The 23,818-nt window shown below is 45.6% G+C and overlaps 1 pseudogene; it reads right to left on the bottom strand.

Moving 5' to 3' along the window:
* Positions 1-15,502: 15,502 nt before the first annotated feature.
* Positions 15,503-23,818, bottom strand: part of LOC124519346 (40S ribosomal protein SA-like) — a 107,731-nt pseudogene continuing 99,415 nt past the window's right edge.

The raw sequence follows: 23,818 nt of genomic DNA, 5'->3' as shown, positions 1-23,818 counted from the left end.
GCGCATGGTTAAGACTGATGAGGCCTCTGTTATGGAGGCCAAGAGGAAAGCCTTGTAGCCTTCTTTTTTAAATAAATAAATAAATAAATAAATAAATAAATAAATAAATGGAATAGACAGAACATGACCCGTCAAATGAGACATGAGGTAGGCAGAGATCGACGAATACACAAAGCCAGATTATATATCCCAATGCCAGGAGTCTAAATAATAAGATCGCTCATATGGATGCTTGGCAGCGAAAGGAGTTCTTAACACAGCTGGCACCTGGGGAACTGGCGGCAGGGAGACAATTGATGACATGGGCTTTTAGGCCAAAAACTATGCCAGAAGGGGAGGGGAAGGGAGGATGGTAGGAGCAAAGGTACCTGGAAGCAGGGAAGACACAAGTAGCAGCCAGGCACCTGCACTCACCTGGTGAAGGACGTGCCAGGGAATCCTGGCCAGCGGAAATTCCATCCTGCGTCACAAAACACCTGCCCACACCATCGCACCCGGCTGGGGACGGCAAAGATAGAGAGACATTAACCAGTACTGGCAAGTGGCCAAATTAGTCTAGTATTGATGGAAACCTTTCATCACTGTGCACAGGTGGGTCCAATGTGGTATTGAACAGAAAGTAAAGGTCAGGTGGCTTTGAACATCAGTGTCTCTTTTTTTTTTAATTTCAAACTTACAGAAAAGTTGAAAGAATAGTAACAAGGAACACACATGTACCTTTCCACTAGACTTTCCCTTTCCCTTTCTCTCTTTTCCTTTCCCTCCTCCTTCTCTCTCTCTCTCTGAACTTTCCTGTCCCCTCACCTCTGATTAATCATGCCTCGTCTCAGAATATGGACATTCTCCTATTTTTTTTTTTTAACAAGGAAACTCTCATTTGATCCGTACTGTACAGAGAGGTCCTTAAAGGAGGTATTGCTGTTCCACGTTATAATGATGATAACTCTGATACCGACCACACACCCACGAGCGTTAACATGACTGTAGTTGTCTGATACACTTCCCCACTTTGCTCCCCAAATGGATTTTGCAGCTGTGTTGTTCTATTTTCTCGTACCTGCACCAGGACGCAATCCAGGTGTCTGTGGCTCTTGCTTTCAGTCTGGAGCGTGCCCCACCCCTTTTCGCCTGCTTGGTTTTTGTGACATTGAATGTTGTGGAAGAGTCCAGGCCAGCTGTGCTTGTGAATGCCTCGCTTTCTGCATTCGCTGGGTGTTTCCTCTTACCTACACTCAGGTTAAACACTCGGACAAGAACAAGGGGGATGTGGCCTTCCTGGTGCCTTGCATCGGGACACAGTGTCAGGTCATCACCACTACTGGTGATGTCAACTTTGACCGCTGGGTTAAGGTGGTGCAATAATCAAGTCCTTGTAACGGGTGATGGACTGACTGACTCTCCTGCCACAGGTGGTTTAGGACCCTGGCCTTGACTAACCAACAGTCACTGGACCAGGAAGTCATGGAGGGAAGGCACCAAAAACGTAGACAAAATAATAATAATAATAGCAATTCATTACTGAGCACTTACCGTCTATACGGCAAATGGCTGATGTTTTACATGGAGTGGCCCATCTAATCCCCATAACTACCCTGTGGTAGGTGCTATGGTCCATGTTTAACTGATGAGGCTCAGAGAGGGACAGTGATTTGCCCAGGGCCACACAGTGAGTTAGTGGCAGAATCAGGATTCATGCAGGCATCTGACTGCAGATCCACATTTTAGGTGTCAGCATAGACCACTTCCTAGTCACAGAGCAAATTCATTGTCTCCCGGGGCTTGGGGGAAGCATGTACCCAAGAGTTACCTTACCTGCTCACCTGCTCCCTTTAGAAGGACAACATGGTCAACAGTGGGTCTAGGAAAACATGAGGGAAGCATTTAAAAAGAATCAATGAGGGGGCACCTGGATGGCTCAGTCAGTTAAGGGTCTGATTTGATTTCAGCTAAGCTCATGATCTCATGGTTTTGTGAGTCCGAGCCCCAGGTCAGGCTCTGTGCTAACAGTGTGGAGCATGTGTGAGATTCTCTCTTTCTCTCCCTCTCTCTCTCTCTCTCTCTCTCTCTCTGCTCCTCCCCCACTTGCTTTCTCTCTCTCTCAAAATAAAAAAATAAACTTAAAAAAAATCTTTTTTTTTTTTTTAGGGAAAGAATCAATGAGTCTGTAAACACCAGAGCACTGTCTTAACATAACTTAACTGGATGAAAGTGCTGTGTTACAGAAAGACATGTAGACAGTTCATTACGTCATATTCACCTCCCAGGTCTGCTTTCTCATTTTCAAAATGGATGAGTGACACCGTTGGGCAGAGGCAGATCCTGGCTTTTATGGAATTTGACACTTATTCCATCTGGAGTGTACACGTTAAGAAAAAAAAAGATTATTAATGAAATCAAGAACAAAGGTGAATATTTATTTATAATGAATTAACACTCACTACAAATTAACACTTTTGAAAAAACTGACAAATAAACACATAACAAAATCCAAGCCTTGGCGAGAAGCCCACGCAAGACTCTTGGAGCTTAGGCTCCATTAGTGTCCCTGAAGGTCCGCTGTGCTCTGGAGTCGTTCTCGATGTCTCCTGCAAAGTCTGGGGGCCCGCCCCTGGGAACAGATCCTGGTATGGCCGCAATTGCCAGCCTGTCACCCTTAAATAAGTCACGGTCATCTCCCGCCTCCACTGTTAGAATGGTCTCCCAGCTTCTGTTCCAGCTCCTTTACAAGTCTGTTCTCCACACACCTTCCGGAACATTCCTTCTTCTTCTTTTTTTTTTTTTTTTTTGTTTAAAATTTTAAGTTTATTTATTTATTTTGAGAGAGACAGGGAGAGAGCACAAGCAGGGGAGAGGCAGAGAGAGAGAGGGAGACAGAGGATCCAAAGCAGGCTCTGTGCTGACAGCAGAGAGCCTGACGCAGGGCTCAAACTCATGAACCATGAGATAATGACCTGAATCAAAGTCAGATGTTTCACCGACTGAGCCACCCAGGCACCCCCAAGAGATTCCTTCTCAAAAGGCCCCTGAGGTCATGCCACTCCCTGCTCTCAACCCTACAGTCACTCCCAGAACACTCAGCTCTGCCCTGTGCAATACGGGACCCACTAGCATGTGTTTCTTGAGCACTTGAAATGGGGCTTATGTGACTAAGGAAACCCGTTTTAATTTTAATGTAATTTAATTTAAGTTTAAAAACTGATGCTGAATTCAATTATTAGAAAACTTTTAAGTACTTTTGGACAACCTGGCTACGTGAATCTACCTTTTCCACTGTAAACTTACGAAACCTAAATACTGATCAGGTATTCCCAATAAAAGTTCAGCACCTGGGAACGCCTGTTCAGTCAGTTAAGTGTCCAAATCTTGATTTCGATCCTGGTCATGATCCCACAGTTGTGAGGTGGAGCCCCGCATCGATCCATACTCAGCACAGAGCCTGCTTGGGATTCTCTCTCTCTCTACCCTCTCCCTCTACCTGTCCCCTGCTGGCTCTCTCTGTAACAGCAACAAAAAATTCAGCACCTGAGTTACTTGTGCTGTAAGTACAAAATATATACCTGATTTTTGAAAAAAAAATTGTATGAAAAAAATGACAAACATCTCATTAATTTTTACATTGATTGCATGTTAACATATTAATATTCTGTATCTATTGGTTAAGTAATGTATATTATTAAAATAATTCCACCTGTTTCTTTTTTACTTTTTAAAATGTGACCGTTGGAAATTTTTAAATTACATATGTGACCCATGCAATATTTCCCCTGGACAGTGGTGACTTAGAGTAAACTCCCATCAATGTCCTTCCTCCATGACCTGGTTCCAGTCTCTCTCTGACCTTATGTCCTAAGACTTTCTTCACGACTACCAGGTACAACTGTCCAGGTTGTGTCCTACGCAATGATGGCTGGTGGTGATTAGCCTACCTGGAAGACATACCTTCTTCTAATTAACACAAAGGTTGCCCATCACTTTCATGCCATCCGCATGGCCTTGCTTTCTCAGACTGTGCCAATCTTATTCCTGCTTCAGGGTCTTTGGACTTGTCCTGGAAAGCTCTTTCCTTTGGGATACTCCCTGAGTGAATTAAGGCCACTGGTTTAATGTCAGCTCTGCAGAAGGGCCTTCCATGATCACCTAGGAACACCTTGTCTGAAATGGCACCCAACCGCACAGCCACTCTTTGACTTGATCTGCTTGGTCTTCATAGGATTTACCACCACCTCTATAAACACACAATATATACTCACGGTTTGTTCATTTCTCACGCTGGAAAGTAAGTCATGAGGGTGGGAGCTTTGTCTTATTCACCAGTGTATCCCCAGTGCCAAGAACAGCGACAGGCACATAGGAGGTCTGTTGACTCCCTGTCTCAAAACGTGGCTGACAGCACTTCAGAAGACCCAAGATACAAAAGTGCTCTGAAAGTAGTTTGGATCATTGAGAGGCAAAAAAAAAAAAAAAAAAAAAAAATAAGGAGAGGAGCTTGTTCAAACAGCAGTAGAGAATTCTCTGAATACAGCCAGATACAATGTGGTCCCCCAGATTTTGTTGTGTAGTTTACAAGAGACTCTCAAACCAATCCCATGAGAGTAGACCTTTTAATGATATTAATAAGGAAAGACATCTAGAGGCTCAGTAGGAAACTCATTTGGGGAGCTAAATTAATCTGGACACATTGGTTGCAATTAACAGGACCCCAACACACATTAGCTCAAGGGAAATAGAAGGACTCATTGACTTGTAACTGGAAAGGCAGGTGATGCCGCTGGCTCCAGAGACCACAGAAACTGAGCGCTAGGGGTGGCAACCTCCTGCTCATGCCCTGCTTCCCGATTCCTCCCTGTTTCCCGACTCTCGTTCTCTGTGTTTATTGCCATCACTCTCACCTGCTTCAAACAGATCTTTTCCATTGGACAGGTCGGGAAGACGCTTAGTTGCTCTGGATTGTCTGTATGAGTAGAAATGTCTCCTCCACAGGCTCTCGTCGAAAAATTTCAGGAAAGGATTCTGGTTGACCCATTGCTGGACCCATCACTGGGTCCAAGGGGATTGTGTATTGTGATTGGTGACCCCAGCACAACCACCATGATGGAGCGTGAGGGGAGCAGTTCCCTAAAGGGAGAGAAAGCAGTGCTGACCCAACAAGCTCCCCAGATGGGCAGTGGTGGGACCAGGGCATCAGCACAGGTCAGTCTGACTCTGAAGCTAATACTTCAGTCACTAAGCAACACAACTCCCTGATCACAGACGAGGTCAGCGTCCTGCCAGGAGAGCACACACCACCAACCCAGTTGCTCACTCCACTTTTGAAAAGGATAGTATGACTAACAGATGTTCTCTACAGGGGAAAGGATGAAAAGAAAACAGTTAACGGATTGAATGGACTTCTAGCCTCAGTCTACAGAGGCTGTTAGAACGGCTTCTACAGCAGACAGGTACTAGATCAAACCATGGTCAATACAAGGATGTTCTAAGCCAGATTGGAAAGAAGTAAGTGCAGATAAATCACTGCAAGCAGATGGCATCCACCTGAGAGCACAGCGGGAACTCAAGGATGAAATTGGGATGGTTGGCTGGCAGGAGTGTGGGACCTGTCACTGCAAATGGCTGCTGTGCTGGAGAGGATGTCGGCTCACAGATGTGACCCCGGCCGGAAGAGCGCCCCGGCAGGGCCTGGGGAATTACAGCACAGATGACTCAGCTCTCATCCTCCATCTGGACCAAGCTGGTGGCAACTGGAATAAAGAAGAGAAGGCCGTGGACTTAAAAATAACCCATGGGGCAAGGAATGAGTGGGGTGTGGGAGTAAGAGTAGCCACCCAGGTGCTGCCCAGAGCAGTCACACCTGACAGCCTTCCTGGAGTCCTCCGAGGCCCGAGAGGGTGAGTCAGCATGTGTACAAAGGGAGACCGATGGTTCCCATTCCCACGGGTAATGCACGGCAAGCAGCCCATACGTCCGGGAGAGAGTAGGTTTTCCTAGCCATGCTGTCCTGGCTCTAACCCCAGCTCCGCCAGCTCAGACTGGGAAAGCTCGCACTGGTTGCACAACTTGCCTGAGCCTGTAAAATGAGAATAATCACACCTCACCTGAAAGGCAGCGTTGAAGATTAAAAATGATAAGGAAAGCACCTGGCAGGCAGTAATAAATGGTAGCTTGTATTACGCACCACAGCTGGACCGGAGGTCTCCCCAGCTGAGTTCTACGCACCCTACAGCCACTTTGCAGGGTCTTTGAGGAGGTCGGGAGTAAGACTCCAGGCTCCCTTACCTGTTCTTCCCAAACAGCTCTGCTTATATTTATTTTCTACAGAAGATTCCCTTTGAGAAAACGTGTGTCATGGTGCGGTCCTCTGTCCCCTTGCCTCCCATCCCATCCTCATTGCTTACGGGGTTGCTGAACACAACTGATGATAGTTCTACATAATATTAATGCAAGTTCAGTCACTTCTGCAAATGTACTGTGTCAAAAACTCTGAATCATCTGCACCTTCAGTGTAGTGGCTGAGAACATAAGCTTTGGAGGCAGACTGTCTGGGTCTAAATCCTAGCTCTGCCTTTACTGGCTGTGTCACTTAAGCAAGTTATTTAATGGCTCTGGGCCTCAGTTTCCTCACGTGTCAAATGCGAGATTGATTATGATAATGATACTTGGCTCATAAGGATGTCCTAAGAATTGAATGAGTTAATACATGCAAACTGCTATGATGTTGCCTTGATAGTACAAACTGCTGCTGTCATCATCACCACCACTACCACCATCACCACTATCTTCGTCATCATCATCACCACCATCACCATCATCACCTTCATTACCATCACCCCCACCATCATCTTCATTATCACCATCATCACCATCACCTTCATCGTCACCATCACCATCATCACCTATATCTTCATCACCATCACCACCATTATCACCATCAGAACCACCACGGCCGCCACCATCACCACCATCAACGTTATCTTCACCATCATCACCATCATCATCATCACTATCACCACCATCATCACCATCAGAACCACCATCCTCGTCACCACGGCCACCACCATCACCACCATCAACGTTATCTTCATCATCATCACCACCATCATCATCACTATCATCACCACCACCACCATCATCACCCCCACCTCCACCATCATCACCATCACCATCATCACCATCATCTTCATTATCTTCATCATCACCACCACCATCACAACCATCACCATTATCTTCAATGTCATTGTCACCACCACCATCATCATCACGATCATCACCACCGTCATCATCACCAGCACCACAATCCTTATCATCACCACCATCATCACCTTCATCACCATCACAACCACCACCATCACCATCATCACCACTACCATTATCTTTATCATCATCACCACCACCATCACTGCCACCACCATCATTATCACCACCACCACCATCACAACCACTATCCCCACCACCATAATCACCACCACCACCACTATCATTTTATTATCACCATCATCACCATCACCACCATCGTCTTCATCACCATCACCAGTGTCATCCATATCACCATCATCTTCACCACCATCATCATCATCTTTTTTAATGTAGTTTATTTATTTATTTTTAATGTTTATTTATTTTTGAGAGAGAGAGAGAGAGAGAGAGAGAGCATGAGCATGAGCAGGGGAGGGGCAGAGAGAAAGGGAGACACAGAATCTGAAGCAGGCTCCAGGCTCTGAGCTGTCAGCAGAGCCCAATGCAGGGCTCAAACCCAAGAGCCGTGAAATCATGACCCGAGCTGAAGTTGGATGCCTAACCAACTGAGGCACCAAGTGCCCCCATCATCATCATCTTTATCACTCTACCCACAGAAAATTGTGATGCTCTCCTCTGCCCTCCAAGATAGAACAAAGAACAGCAGTTTCCCTGGATTTGACTGTGCAGGGAGCCAGAGGCTGGATACAGGACCCTGCAGTGGAGACTGAGTTGAAAGGGGAGGCTGGAGGGTGGCCTGTGAAAAGTGGGCTCCCCTTTAGCCTATATCTGAGGTTGATTCTATAAGGACTGAAAGCAATCCAGGCAGGCAAGGGCTGTTTTCTGTGTTGCACTGTTCCCTGGGCTCCTTGTTGTTATTGATAACCAGATATTCACTGATTGGGTACCTTCTCTAGTCTTGATCTACCCATTCACACCCTTCTAGGTATCTGGCAATGGCACAAGAGAGGAGTAACTAAGAGGTTCACAGCCACAGAAGGTTTGAAAAACACCTACTCACAAGATTTCAATGAGTTTTATTCACTAAAGGCCTTTTGAAATAATTGAGCCACTGACCAACGGAGATGAGGGTTGTTTGACACAGTTGGGGAATGACAGGGAGCAAGGAACAAACATTAATGATAAGGGGACAGAGGCAGTTCTCCAAAGGGAGGTGCAAAGAGCAAGACTCCCGAAAGATCAGTGCCAGCCCCAGTTTTATTTAATATTCTTTCACAAGAGCTGAAGGAAGTGGGGGGCAGGTACACAGAAAGCTCAGGGTTAGCAGATAAAAGGACAGGGATGGGAAATTGATGACAGGGAGACAGGAAGATCTTAAGACTCTGTGCAGGTGGGCAGGAAGGAGGGAAATGAGATCAAATGTGAGCAAGTTCAAGGTGATAAACTTCATAAAATGGGAGCCCTTGGAGATTGCCCCCAGAATGCTGCTTCAGCAAAGTCACCGTGCTCCAGACATCACTGAGAACAACGAGAAAGCGGGGGAGGGAAGGCTGTCCATCACTGACACATTGTCTCCATTTACACACTTCCCCTCCTAACTCCCTGTGTTTGGGAGATGTTCTGAGCTCTAGCTCGGCAAGGCGCAGTGATGCCAAGTCTGGGAACAGCTGAACTGGGGGACTGGGTCAAGGAGGGAGCCTGCTATCTGCTGAGTGGGCCATCTGGCTTGTTCAAGTGCTAATGGTCTTGTTACCTTCCAGAGGCTGACCTACAGAGAGGATAAAAGCCATAATGTTGCTATCACTTCCCGAGATGCCCTATCAACTCAAGTGGTAGATGGCCATGTTATTCTCTCCAGAATGCTTGTGTGTAATCAGTGATCTCCCGGCCCCAGTGGAAAGATTTGTGAGCCACAAATCCTTAAGGAAGAGCTGTCTACAAGCTACTTCCTATTTCTTGTGCCCTGTAGTTCAGTACCCAGTGTCAATTTCCCTGTTGTTTAGATTTCCAGTGTGAGCTCATTGCATGAATGGCCCGAGAGAACTCTCCGACCAGCTGGCTCTCCCAAATGAGCTCATTCTGCCTTTTTCACTCCTCTGTTTTCTTCCATAAGGCTGAGTGCGAGAGCGAAGGAGGGTTGGCTTTTAAACAGTATTATGTGTCATCTAAATAAATACATTTCACTGGGGAAAACATGCTAAATATGATATTCCCATGAGTCACAAAACAGCTGTGCTGGCTTTGCAGCCTCAACCTACTCCCCCATCAGTCCTGATGATTGGAGAAGAATGAGAGAGTCACATTTCAGAACGAGTGATCCCCAGAGAAGCAGGGAGTGGTCACCTCCTGCCATTCTAAGGACGCCTTATGAACTGCTATAGAAAGCATATGAAGAATAGCACCCAAATAAAATGTGATGAGGGTCCATGGAACTCAATACAGATTTGGAGTTCATGGACAAGAAGAGAGAGGGGCAGAGGGAGTTCTACAAAGCATAATGATCGCATCTCCCTTTGCTCTGATTCCTATTATGATTTGGAAAAATAAATCAAAGCCCACATGCCTTCCGCCCATCTGCCCCCACCACCGTCAGGTCCAAGGGATCTTGAGTTCACAAACAAATGGGCTGCTACCTGCAAAGCCACTTTGCAAAAGGCAGAGTGCTATTGGCAGAGCTTACTTGTCGCTACTGTCATATAAATGACCATTTAGGTTTGCATCTCTCTCCGTAGAGTTGGTGTGATAGTGTGGGGACACGGGAGGAGGGCTTTAGGGTAAAGTCAACCCCTAGATTTCTTAAAATGTCAGAGGGTCTTTAAGGGTGCCTTTGGCTGTGGCCGTATTGGGTGCGTTCAAAATTCAGGAGGCTTGAAAAAAAAAAAAAGAGGATTTCATTTTACTCTCCCCAAATGGCAATTTAGTTCTGCATTTCCCTAACCTAATTAATGGGAGGCCACCCATGTCACTGTGGTGGAAGGCTCGCTGTGACATTACCATGGTTTCCTGCCGTACTCCGCAAAGGTAAGATTGCCTATTTTCTTGAGACTCTTTTTTCGAGAACATTTGAGACTTCCCCCAGGAGAGAGCCAACAGGCAAAAGGTATAAGGATATTACCCTCAACTGTTCAGAGAGTTTTGAGGGAGATTATCCTAACAGGGGCTGTCACCTTCAAATCTTAATCCTTTTGGACCCTACAAACAGCCTACCAGGCTCCCTTTACTCACATCTGAGAACGCCTCTGGCAAAGGTAGACTGAGGACATTTCAGAGGGAATGAGCAATAAAGAGACCAGGTCTAAGATGCCAAGAAACCCTCCGTGGTCCAGCTCTCCCCACCGCCCTGGCTTTGATTTTTGATGTTCATTCCAGCTGCTCATGAATCTCCGAAGCGCGTCAGCCCTGATCCAACGCTGAGAATTATATGTGGAATGTAGTCTTCTAATGAAAAAAAAATCTGAAATTAAATCCTTGTGTCCTTTGATAGTATCGTTCAAAAGCAAAATTGCCTGCTCAATTATCCAGACAGTACTTTTTGCCTAGGCAGAGAAAAATGACACACAACAAAGCTAATATATTTAATATTATATTTTCAGAGGCACATACCCTAGAATATCTTGGTTAGTGTAATTAATTTCGTTGAGTTGTGCCTACCAAGAATTTTTTTTTTAAATTACAGTGCTATCTGAATAGGTGTTACGATTACAGTAAGCCAACATTTTTTTAAAACAAAAAACTCGTATTTATTGTCAAGCGATAGGAAGAAATTGAAAAAGGGATACAAATGTTACTGTGAAGGCTTGAACAACCACAATTTACTGCAAAGAGATAAAAACCGCACACCTCAGCCATATTATCACCGTAATTGTGTGCCGTTTACTCATCTTGTAAAATAAACGGATCATGAAATGTGAGAGCACGTTTCAAAACATACATAGAAGGTGTTAGAGTGATTTTGCGTAGGCCGCCTGACTTAATTGTAAATTGTTTTTCTTTCAGTGGGAAGTGAGAAGGTATTAATTAGTCGTGATTTCGACAAGATTCAAAGTCCATGGACTTTGGCTCCGAGAGAACTGTGCAAAGGTGCTCCTGCATCCTTCAGAGGCTTTTTGTTTTTTGTTTTTTGATTGTTTTTTGTTTTTTGGGTTTTTGTTTTTTTTTTTTTTTTTTTTTTTTTAGGGATTAACAGCATTTAGTTGTTTGCTAATCCCCAGTGTGGGCACCCTGGAAGATCCAGGATTTGATAAACGTACGAGTGGCTCAGATTTTAACAAGGAACATTTCTCCTCTCACTGCAGGTAGCAAAGGGGAAAGCTAAGCCACACTGTGTGGCCCCAGGGAGCTGCAGACAGAGGATTAGGGCAACAGCCACTGCACCAGCTGTCTTCGCACAACTTGAGAGGCTCTGGCACCACATCGAAATCTCGCTCAACACTCCTTCCCTTCCTTCCCAGTGACTTGTTCTGTGCCTCTTCCCCCAACACGTTTTTATTCTTGGCAGCCAAAATAATTTATTGGTTTCCACTGTTCTCCTTGGCTGAATTCTCAAGTACACCGCCTCCCCCCTCCCTGGACAGACTGTCTATAATTCAGCTGGCATCTCATCAGCACCTTGCTGATCTTCCATTATTCCTTTCTCCAGAGTCGTGATTCTTTCTTCCTTCTCGGATCGAAGGGGAATCACAAGCACATGGACACCGTCCACTTGGGATTCCACCGAAGTGGGATTGCACTCTACCACGTTTCCGCTTCCTTGCTGAAATAAGCAAAATACCTCCTTTGCGATGGATAGTGAATCAGCTTCACTAAGGCAACAAAACTGCCCATCACGGTTCCTCATTTTCCACTCGCGGCGTGACTATGAATGGTGTCCTCACCAGATGCCTTTTCTGAGCTTTGCGTGTCCTATTTGACCTGGATAATTAGTGTCATCCTCTTGTTTATGCAAAAACAAAGCCATTGTGACATAGGTTCTCTAAGTAGGTAGGGAATGGGGCCCAGACGTGTGGACCATGGCTTCTGGCGGTCAAATTCAGACCGTCATCTTTGGCAATCCATCTTTCCAGGGAAACCAATGGAAATACACGTAACTCTGATGAGCCTCACCACTGCGGACATAACAAAGTGATAACATGGAGGCGGAAATGACTCATTTAAAACAGATGTCGAATTGCACTGTGCTCTGCATAACGGGCGTGTGTTTCACGCCACTCTCTCTTACTCTTGTAGTTTGGACCACAGACTTCCATCAGTCCATTACTTTCAATGATGGATTCCAGGGAACAGACAGTGGGAGCATTCGGCTGCCCTGGAACAAGGGTCCGCCTGGCAGCCTCCACACATCAGGGAGCGGGTGGAGGGAGCACAGCTCACCCTCACTCAACACCCGGGGAACAAAGCACACGTTAGGAGACTCCAGAGTGCCCGCCTCCTCCTCGTCCAGCTGCAGGACCCACCAGCGTGCGTCGGGAACATATCACATCTCGGCATTTTGCTCCGTAAGTTAACATTTTTTGGCAAACCCAACATGAAGGAGTTAACTTTTAAAAACACCGGCACCCAGCGAGGGACTGGAACAGGGCACCGAAGAGAGACAAACCTGGGACACATGTCTAAAAATAATACCTACATCTCCCTTTGCAACTTTAATTATTTTTACACCCCTGGTGAGCTGTCTGAGGGCTGAGGCGGGAAGGCTGTCCCAAGCCTCTCCGCAGTCCCTGACACTTGGTTGTTACTTTATTTAAAGCAGACATCAGGCGAGGGAAATGGGAGACTGAGGGTCAGGAGGGAGTTGGGGAGCATTGTCAAAGCCACCTACACTGTGGGCGGGACATCAGCTCCCTCAACAGCCTCGGGTAGAGGATTCTGAAAACCATCCAAAATTCAGCTCCCTCCCCACTGCTTTGCAGGGCTCAGGAAGGAAAAGACACTCTTCTCAACGTTGAGTGTGGAGCCCCTGCCTTCCAACTGGGTCAGCACCACAGTGGTGGAGAAGACAGCCCCTCAGGAGGAACCACAGTGACATACTATGGGGACAATGAAACCAGTCATTAAAGAGAATATGCCGTAGGAGGCTGCATGGCTCCTTCGTACAATAGTCAAAAACAAACACAATTCATTTATGGTGATGGAAGTCGCAATGGTGGTTATTCTTTGTGAACGCTATCATCGAGAGGTGACTCAAGAGAAGCTTCTGCAGTGCTGGCTTCTATATCATGCTCTGGAGTTATGTGCTTTGTAAAGATTTATCAAGTTGTACACTTGAGATGTGTGAATTCACTATATGTAAGTTACACCTCGTTAGTTACGGCTTTTCAAGGCTTCTCTCTCCCATAAACTATGAAAAATGTCAAACATATAGAAATGTATAGGGAACGACAGCTTAAACTCTGAGCACTCATGATTTAACTTTAAAAATATTTTCCTTCAGATCTTTTTTATTTTTTATTTTTGGAGAAATTCAATGTTTTTCATACCCATTCATGTTTTTACATCCTCCCGACATAAGTATTCCGTGTAGCCATAAAAGATACACGGGGTTGTTTTGTAGGCTTTTAAGCTTTATATAAATGGTATCATACAGTTTGAGTCATTTTGCAAGTTTCTTTTTCAAGCAAGAGATTTTTGTTTTGAAGCTTAGCTATATGGATTCACGTGCCTCTGTTGTCCTCATTTTAACCACTATGTAGTACTCTGCTGTGAATGTAATTGCAAGTTATTTCTCCCTTCTCCTAAAGATAGACACTTAAGTTGATGGCAAAGACTGCTGGTTGCTTCCCAAACCCCCTCCCCCTTCCTCAGCAACAGACCTCAGGTTATTCAGAGTAGCAACACGGCCAGTTGAAAAGACACCTTTCCTCACCTTTCTTGTTCCCAGATGTGGCTACATCTATATTCTGGCCACAGTAAAATAAGCAGGGATTCCTGGGTGGGACCAAAGAGGGTCGGATTGTGACATGCCCTTTTCTTCCTCTTCTTGTTCCTTGGAATGTGGATTTTATAGCTGGGGCTCCAGGAACCATCTTAAACCTTGGCTTGGGAAATTCCTTGAGAAATCCTTTTGGGATTGAATTCAGTTTGTAAATTAACTGGACGAGAATCCGTACCTTTATTAAACTGAAAATTCCTAAAGCTTGTATGTGATTGATCCATGCATTAAAACAAAATAAAACAAAACACCTCTGGTCTTGTTTCATACTTTTCTTCATAAAGTTTTTAAAAATTTGGTATGTTCACAATTGGTCTAAATACTTTTGGTTGTTGTTGTAGTTTTCTTCTATCATGCTTGTGTGTCTTTTCCTTATATTACGTTTTCTACCTGGTTTCTATCGTTCTAGAGGAATGCTACTGGTTTTGCATTTTGATTTTACATCCAGAATATTGCTGATCTCTTATCAGCAGAGGATCTAAATTTCCTGATTTGCTCAGGACAGTCATGGTTTTCAACCTGTTGATCTGGCATCCCACTTGGTCTGGCAATCATCCAAGTTCCTCATTTCTGATGAAGTGATATTTCTAGCAATTGCATTTAAATGGACCACAGTGGATTGGCAAACCTCGGCTTTGTAACTCCAGCTTCTGAAATGGTGTCACCCAAGTCTCATGTGAGACATCTTGGTCTTTGTGCAGTAAACAAATTTCTCAATTGAACACATGGCTTAATGTGAAGGATGACCAGTGATAACCTCGCTTTCTTTTCCTGACTCTTTCTACGTGCAAGGTAACCGACACCTCCCTTTATAGGCCAGCAAGCAAGGCACCGGCTTGAACCCTATTTGTGGCATCGTGAGAATTTGGTTTCGCCATCGTAATTATGTTAAATTTATAGTTTTCCCTCTTTTTCTAGTCTCTATAATAGCTTTTATAAGATGGGTCTCTCTCTATTCAATGAAGTTTTGTAAGAACTCATCTGTAAACCAGAATCAGCACCTTTTGTCTGTGTGTTTGGGGGTGGGAGTGTGGGATTGATGTCGAGGGTATTTTCCATTGCTGGCTCAATTTCTTTAATGGTTGTTGGTGTATTTAGGAGTTTTAAAGCCTTCTTGAGTCATTGTTGGAAGTCTATATTTTTCTAGAAAATCATTCACTTTATCTAAGTTTTCAAGTTTGTTGACATAAAGTTGTTCATTATACCTGCCTTATTTTCTTTTCTTTTATTCCAATTAAAAAAAAATTTCAACTGTATGTCCATTTGTGTCTATTTCTATCATTGTTTATTTACCTTTTTTTCCCTCATTTTTTTTTTCTTTTAGAAACTGTTTAATTTCTGCCAACCTTATTTCCATTTTGTTTTCCTTTCTGGAAGAACAGCTTAAAACCACTCACCGGTTGTTCCTACCCATTCAGTGGCCTGAGCGGTGGGAGCTGCAGACCTGAGCACTCCAGCCTTCAGTAGGGAGCTGCCATAGGGCACCTGCCCACCTTCTGATGAGTCTATGACTTCAGGTTGAGGAGCAGTGAACTCAGGAGCTGGTGAAGCCCATTCACCCTGATGTTCCTCTTTGGTCGCAGCCTTTTTCAGTAGCAGCCTGCTCTTCCTTTTCAATGTCTTCAGGATCTCTGCAGAAGTAGAGATCAAATATGACCTCCCATGGGTGTTCACCGGAAATGGCGCCATGCATGCGCAGAACTTCCTGGGGCCAGCATCCACCACATCAGACCTACTGAGCACGCTCCCTTGTTGTTGCAAGGGATGGCGATCTCCGCACAGCGCAGAGCAGAGTCTTTGTTACACAGAGCGATGGTAGACAGGTTAACATAAGATGCTTCCGTGAGAGGCTGGTGGTCAGCACTGGGATCAGTAACCACCAGAGGATCTTGGCTCCCAGAAGGCTGTCTGGATGCGATTAGCAAAGGTTCCAGGAGTGAAGTGGCTGGCAACAGGAGTGGCTCCAGTAGCAGGGGACACTGCAGCCCAGCTCACTGGCCAGTACCCCTGGATGATATGACACTGACATCAACCGGGTTTTCAATGGCAACAATGGCACCAGCTGCCAGCAGAAAATTCTCTCAGGTTCTCTTCAGATTTACGTTGTAGACACCATCACTTTTCCTTTGTAGATGTACTGTTCCATTTGGAAGTCAAGGTTGATGCCACCTAAGTGGGTTCCTGCTGCAAAGAATTTGAGGACATCCTCCTCCTTCATTTGCAGGACATCAAGGGCTCTGGATCTTGTGACGGTTTCCCTTTAAGTTCTGACAGGAATGCAGAACAATACCGTATGGAACCCTCTGTGGGTGGACTGAAAGGTTCCATCCATTTTTAAATCTTGCTAAAGGCTTGTCTGTTTTATTTGTTTGATTTAAAAGCCAGTTTTTGTTATTTTGTAATATTATTTCTCCTTTATCCTGCTTTTCTATTTTACTCATTTTCATGAATTGTAATTTTTTTCTCTGTTAAGACAAAAAAAGTAGCATTTTAACATAAGCAATAGTTCATTGCATTTGCCAGTATATTTCATGAATTTTTGTGTTGTTTCTTGTTTTTCATGCCTTTCTTCCTTGTCCACTTCCCTCTGACATTGAGTATCTGGCGGTAATATAGTCTCTTATTTGTTGTATATCTGAAAATATCTCTGCTTTGCCTTGACTACTGAATGATAGTTTAGCTGGGTATAGAATCCAGGGAAGGTGTTTTTAAGAAGGTTTTCTTTGCTGTACTTATTACATTTTATAATTATATACATTATGTAATTATCTGAAAAATTCCCATCTCCCACCAGAATGACTTTTGTTTGTTTTGTCCACTACTGTGTGTCCTGGTCTCTAGAACAATGCCAGGCACATAGTAAGCACTCAATAAATAGTACTGAATGAATGAATGTATGAATGAATGAATCCCTCACTGGACTTTCTGTTCTCTGAGGGCAAGGTGGGCGTCTTACTGTCCAGGGTTGAGTTCCACTGACTTGCCTAGTGCCTGACATAGTAAGAATTAAATAAACATTTGTTGATGAATAAATGAATTCACCCAAGTTCTAAAACCAAAGAATAAAAATAGTACTCTTGGAAACTAGAGCCTTTTGAAAAAGCAGCCTTTGGAGTCTTCTAGGTCTTCATTTTCTTTTTTAAAGTTTCTCCCCTGGGGTTAGCTGCAAGGGAGTTGGGGACAGAGAGGGGACTTTCATGAAACCAAGGCCCTCCCTGGAGGGTTCCCTTTTACCAAGTCTGCACAAACCTTCAAAGACCTCTTCCCAGAAAGGATAATGTTGCCCAGCTTAACATGGAGCCTGGTTGAAACCTTGTTTCTAAACAGACTGTACTGCATCATCACCAGTGGCTCCTTTAAGGGAAAAGGGTGTCACAATAGGAAAGATGACATCCAGGTGCAGACTGCATGGATGGTCACAGTGACTAATAAAATATTCAGCAGTTGCTGCTGTGGCCTCAGCGAGGACGTGCAGCAGAGCCAGCTGATGCCTGAGTGTGAGGAAGTGCACCGGGATTCGTGGTAAGGCGCATTTAGGAAGGAGTTGGGGGCCTCTGAGGCCCATTGTACAGGAGGCATTTAAAGAGTTGGCCCCCTGAGAGCACTAATGTGCTTCGATTTGGCCATTTATGAAAGGGAAGGGACTATTAGGACTCAGAAAAGATGTCTGGCCTGCACCATTTAGAGGACACAGGGGTCACCTGTGTGTCAACAGAGTAAAAGGGTCATTCATAAAGCCCTACATCTATTTGTCAGCCCTACAACGGAGCTCACCACGCGGGAGGCAGTGTGGCAAGAGACGCGCTATTGCGTTTCTCTACTTTCTGGTCAATTCTAACAATTTGCAATTGAATGTTGCTCTCATGGATGTGTGGTCCCAACTCCAGACAGTTTCCATAGGCACAGATGGCTCCCAGTCCTGCTCAATCCGCCCCCTTAATTGAACGAGGGCAATAATCTTGTAACCGACGCCCTCTGCCAGTTGGTGATGGGGCTACAGTGCATATCTCTGCCTCTGGACACTCGCAAGACTTCACCACTCACTGACAGCCAAGTTCGAAAGACACAAAAAGAGTGGAGAAAAACGAGTTTTAAAGATGCCACAGCTAACGTGTTAGCAAGATTTTAAAAACATGTTTCCCTTGGCTTGTGGAGAACAGAGAACAGACCTTTTCTCAAACTGCCTCTCTTTCAGCCGTGACGTCTTCTCTGAAACATGGAAGTTATATAAACAGAAAAAAACGTCCCTTCCAAATATTGGTTCAGATGCAGGAAGTACACAGTTGCCAAAGGAGATGAACAAACTAGGAATCAGAAAAAAGCAAATTATTCTTGAAGGCATCAAAGTAGGTTTCCCAAACAAAGGAGAGTGCTATTTCTTTGTTAAGGAAGAAAAAAAAAAGCCATTATGGAACAAACTTTAATGTCGATGTACGACAAAAACGCTTTCGCTCTGATCTGCGATCTGTCTTTCTTGCCATCCTCCAACTTCGGTGTCCTCCAGAAAGGGATTTACTCAGTGGCTTTACACATCTTTCAAGTAAAGATTAACAACAACAATAATAATAAAGTAATAAATTGGCCACGAATCTTGGCACAACCTGAAACCATATGTTCTGAGAGTTGCTTCATTCACTGCTAATTAAGTTTCCTTCCCCTCCCCCCCCCCCCAACACACAAAATGAGACCTTTTTTGGGGATCCAACAAATAGCTTCAGGCATGTGGGCATCTTGATGGAGTCTCTTCTTCTCTTTGGAGGATCAAATCCCAGCCAGCTTTGTTTGAAGTTCAGAGCCCTGCATGGCATCTGAGAAGTGTTAATAAAATAGGAGTGCATGTGTGAAGTTACTCTAAAATTCCCAAGACTTCATCCCAGGAGGGAAGCGTAACAACGACTCACTGACTTTAACAACAACACCGCCACAGAGGATGGTCTACCAGTCACCCTGACACGATGGAATCACACGTGTCTTCGGGCCCCAGGCCACCCGAAGAACTCAGGTGCGGGCATCAGTACATTCTCTGGCTCTCTTCTAATCAACGTCCTGTCCAGACGGTCACCAGCCCTCTCTGCAGCAAAAGCCACTGAGCATTTGGGTATAAACATAGCTTGTTTGTCTTGTGTTAGTGCAGCCTTGCAAAACACAGATGTTTTCCTTTTAATCCTGTTTGTGCTCTGCGATGGTCACACTTGGTGTCATTTGGCTGCAGGAATCCCCTCTAGGAATGATCCTGCAAGAAACAGCCTGTGCATGGAGCCATCTGATTTGGGGCAGTTCCCCGCTTCTGTGCAAAGCTGAGCACAGTTAATTTATTGGAACAGAATGGGATATATGAGAATGAACATATAAATACCTTTTTTTTTTTAAGGCAAACTATATAGAATCTAATCATCTGGACCTACAAGGTAAGTTTATGATTGTGTGTGTGTGTGTGTGTGTTAACGTTTATTTATTTTGAGAGAGAGGGAGAGTGAGGGGCAGAGAGAAAGAGGAATAAAGAACCCCCAGCAGGCTCTACATCATCCACACAGAGCCTGCTGAGGGGCTTGAACTCTTGAACCGTGAGATCATGACCTGAGCCGAAATCAAAAGCCAAATGCCTAGCCAACTAGGCCACCCAGGTGCCCCAGCTTATGGCTGTTTCACGTACTTTTGGATTTTCACTCCTCCACCAGGATTTCTTGGCTTTCCCCAGAGACATGGCATGTCTTCAGAGTCAAGAGCTCAGACTAATGGCGAACAGTCTGGGTTCAAGACCTGGACCTGCTGCTCCCTAGCTGTGTGGCCTGAGGCAAAGCACCTTACCTCTCTGGGCTCTTTCTTCATCAGTAAAGAGGAGCAAGTATACGTAGCTATGCCACAGGGCCGTTGTGAAGGTTAAGGGGGATACTTCCCAGAGGCACATGGAGTAAACGTGTAATACATGTTTGTAATTCTTTTTGTCTGTGTCCCTCATTTCGGGCCTTGATCTTGATCAGCAGCTAGAACCGGCTCGAGGCTCAGAGCCTTGTAATGAAGCAGACTGTGTGTCTACTTCCCACAGAAATGCCCACCTTGTCCCTCCTTTGGATCAAGGAGTGAAGTCCGCTGTGAACCACAGAATTATCACAAAGCGCGTGTCGCTGGGGGGCTGGGGTGCAAATTGTGGATTAGCTGTAGAGAGAGGGTCTGTCCTCCATGAATCGGACACGGGGCAGATCAGTTTGGACGTGCAAAGGAAGATGCAGATTCAGGGATGGTTAATGAAGAGCCTACTCTGTGCTCAGAAATTCGTTAGGTCTATTTTCATGTGTGGTTTTGTGTAACACCCGTGACAAATCTATAGCACAGGTACCATTATGATTTCCGGTCTATAGACGTAACCGAGCTTTAGGGAAGCTAAACAATTTGTCCGCCATCCAAAAGTTGCCCTCTGCCTGCGGGATGAAGTCCCAGACCCCAGGGATGTTCCGCAGCCTGGCCCTCCATCTATCCACCCCCATTTCTCCATCCCCCTGCCTTATCCCTCGCTGTCACCCAAAGGAAACTGGCTTTTTTTTCCCCTACCTTAAAGGAGACTGAGACTCCCACAGCCAGTAGTACAACCAGCAGAAAGCCCAACCCCCCGAAGGACTGAACTCTAATGATAGTCTTTACTGACAATTTCCCACGGAAGGGCCTTCACACACAGAGGGATGTCCTAAAAACCCACTTTCCATGCTTCTCACCTCAAAGCCCTGGTTCTTCCGGGAGCTGTTCCCCCCCATCCTCTTCTCTCCTTCATTAATTCTTTAATGCCAGTCCTTTGTTCCCTCCTTCCTGCAACCCCACCCCCAACCCCGCCCCATCCTTCGTCTAGTAGAGGAAAGTGATCACCTCTGGCCTTTGACCCCGGGGCCTGTCCCCTCCCCGCACAGCTCAGCAGGGCAAGGCCAGCAGGAAGGTGTTTGAAAGATTGCAAATATGTATGCTAACTTTGTTGTCCTTTATCTGATTTGCCTTGCACTCTAGCAACACTGTGATGGGGGATCGGTTTCCTGCGTGGGCCTCACGGGGTCTTTTCTCGGAGACTCACTCTGCCCAGGCAGCTTCTTTATCATTCCTCTGCCTGGTGGTCACCACGTGATGTTGGATTATATCCAACTCCCGCCTTATTTTGAGTTTCCTCTTTTTTTTTTTTAACTTTTTAAAAATTATTTTATGTTTATTTATTTTATTTTGAGAGAGGGAGAGAGAGAGAGAGAGCGCGCGCGCGCACAAGTGGAGGAGGGGCAGAGAGAAGGACAGGCAGAATCCCAAGCAGGTTCTGCACCATCAGCACAGAGCCCAAGGCAGGACTTGATCCCATGAACCACAAGATCATGACCTGAGCAGAGATCAAGAGTCGGAAGCTTAACCGACCGCGCCACCCAGGCTCCCCTCGAGTTTCTTGAGGGCCCCACAGCCAACTCTCCGCAGAGGATGGCTTCTGCTGTTCTTTAGGAGTGCCTTAAGCAAATGAAAATTGATTCTTCTTAATGACAAAAAGACAAGAGATGGGCTGTTACTGGTGTTGACTCAGCAGCCACTCGGAGTCAGGGCCGGCCTCTCCATGGTCCCGCGGACATTCCCTTGCCCTGGGAGCCCCGTCACGGCAAGATGGCCCTGGGGTTCTAGATGGAGCATCTGTGTTCAAGGGAGGGGGAAATAGGGAGCCGAGGCAAGAGGCTCTCTGCACTTTAGCCAGGAATGCAACGGCATTCCTAGAACTTGGCCTTGTCTTGGACATGAACCAAGGTGTCTCATCGGCCGTCACTGGGTTGCGAGGCCTTCCCCAGCTTGTTTAACGGGGTCTTGTGATCTGATTTGTTTTTGCATTTATTTTATTTATTTTTCTATCACAGTGAAACTCACGTGACATACAGTAACCGTTGTAAAGGGAATAATTCAGTGGCATTTACTAGGCATCCAGCTTCCGCCTCTACCTAATTCCGAGGCATTTTCACCCCCCGGAAAGGAGACCCTGAGCAGTTACTCCTCACTGTCCCCGCCCTCTGCTTTCTGGTTCCAGGGATTTACCTAAACTGCACATTTCTTATAAGATGGAATTCTACAACATGTGACCTTTTGCATTGACATCTTCTACTCGGCATCATGTTTTTGAGGTTCATCCACAAAGTATCGTCTATCAGAACTTCGTTCTTTTTTTTTAAATATTGTTAAAAAAATATTTCATGTTTATTTTTGGAGAGAGAGAGAGACAGAATGTGAGCGGGAGGGGTGTAGAGAGAGAGGGAGACACAGAACTCAAAGCAGGCTCCAGGCTCTGAGCTGTCAGCACAGAGCCTGACGCAAGTCTCGAACTCGTGGACTCACAGACCGTGAGATCATGACCCGAGCTAAAGTTGGTTGCTGCTCAATCAACTGAGCTATCCAGGCGCCCCAGCATTCTGGTTTTTTTGTTATGGATAAATGATTTTTGTATTGTATGGATATACCATAATTCGTTTGTCCATCCATCTGTTGGTGGACATCTGGGCTGTTATCATGTCTCTCGAGCCTAGGCATGCTGGCTCCCAGCTGTGGACCTCTGCAGAGTTGCCTGGGCCCCAGAGTAAAGAGGTGCGTGGAGGAGGCTCCAGAAGGAGGGTGGGGGGACTGAGCCTGGGTGACTCCGTCAGTCAAGTGGCCGACCTCGGCCCAGGTCATGATCTCACGGTTTGTGAGTTTGAGCCACACATGGGCTCCCATGCTGTCATGGGCTCGCTTCTGGCTCCCTGCTTTGGATCCTCTGCAACCCCCGTACCTTCCCCACTTCTGCTGTCTCTCAAAAATAAATGAAACATTTCTTTTTAAAAGAAGGCTCCAGAGGCGCCTGGGTGGCGCAGTCGGTTAAGCGTCCGACTTCAGCCAGGTCACGATCTCGCGGTCCGGGAGTTCGAGCCCCGCGTCAGGCTCTGGGCTGATGGCTCAGAGCCTGGAGCCTGTTTCCGATTCTGTGTCTCCCTCTCTCTCTGCCCCTCCCCCGTTCATGCTCTGTCTCTCTCTGTCCCAAAAATAAATTAAAAACATTGAAAAAAAATTAAAAAAAAAAAAAGAAGGCTCCATAAATGTCCATCAACTAATGAATGGATAAAGAAAACGTGGTCTATATGTACAATGGAATACTACTTGGCAATGAGAAAGAACCAAATCCGGCCATTTGCAGCAACGTGGATGGAACTGGAGGGTATTATGCTAATGAAGTAAGTCAGGCAGAGAAAGGGGGATACCATATGTTTTCACTCATATGTGGGTCCTGAGAACAGAAGACCATGGGGGAGGGGAAGGGGGAAAAATGTTACAGAGAGGGAGGGAGGCAAACCGTAAGAGACTCTTAAATACAGAGAACAAATGGGATGGGGGGTGGGGGAGAGGGGAAAGTGGGTGATGGGCATTGAGGAGAGCACCTGTTGGGATGAGCACTGGGTGTTGTATGGAAACCAATTTGACAATAAATTATATTTAATAAGTAAATAAACATTAAAAAATTTTTAAATGAAAAAAGGAGGCTCCAGGCGTGCCCCAGTTGCCTGAGGGAGCAAGGATGATCCTGGGACGGGGAGCCACTTGGGGGCCTACTGGAAAGCATCTTCGCCTACTTCCCAACGCTTTGGCGGCCCTGTGATTACCTGCCTTCTGGGAGCATTTGCCTTCTGCGTGCACTTAGAACCACCAAGGAAGCAGTACTATCTTAAC

Source organism: Lynx rufus, unplaced genomic scaffold (assembly GCF_022079265.1).
Source record: "Lynx rufus isolate CCGP_SWC_20201006 ecotype Redwood Valley unplaced genomic scaffold, mLynRuf1.p SCAF_27, whole genome shotgun sequence".
NCBI classification, from domain to species: Eukaryota; Metazoa; Chordata; class Mammalia; order Carnivora; family Felidae; genus Lynx; species Lynx rufus.
The sequence above is the reverse complement of the archived record's forward strand: the minus strand, read 5'-3'. Positions and strand labels throughout refer to the sequence as shown.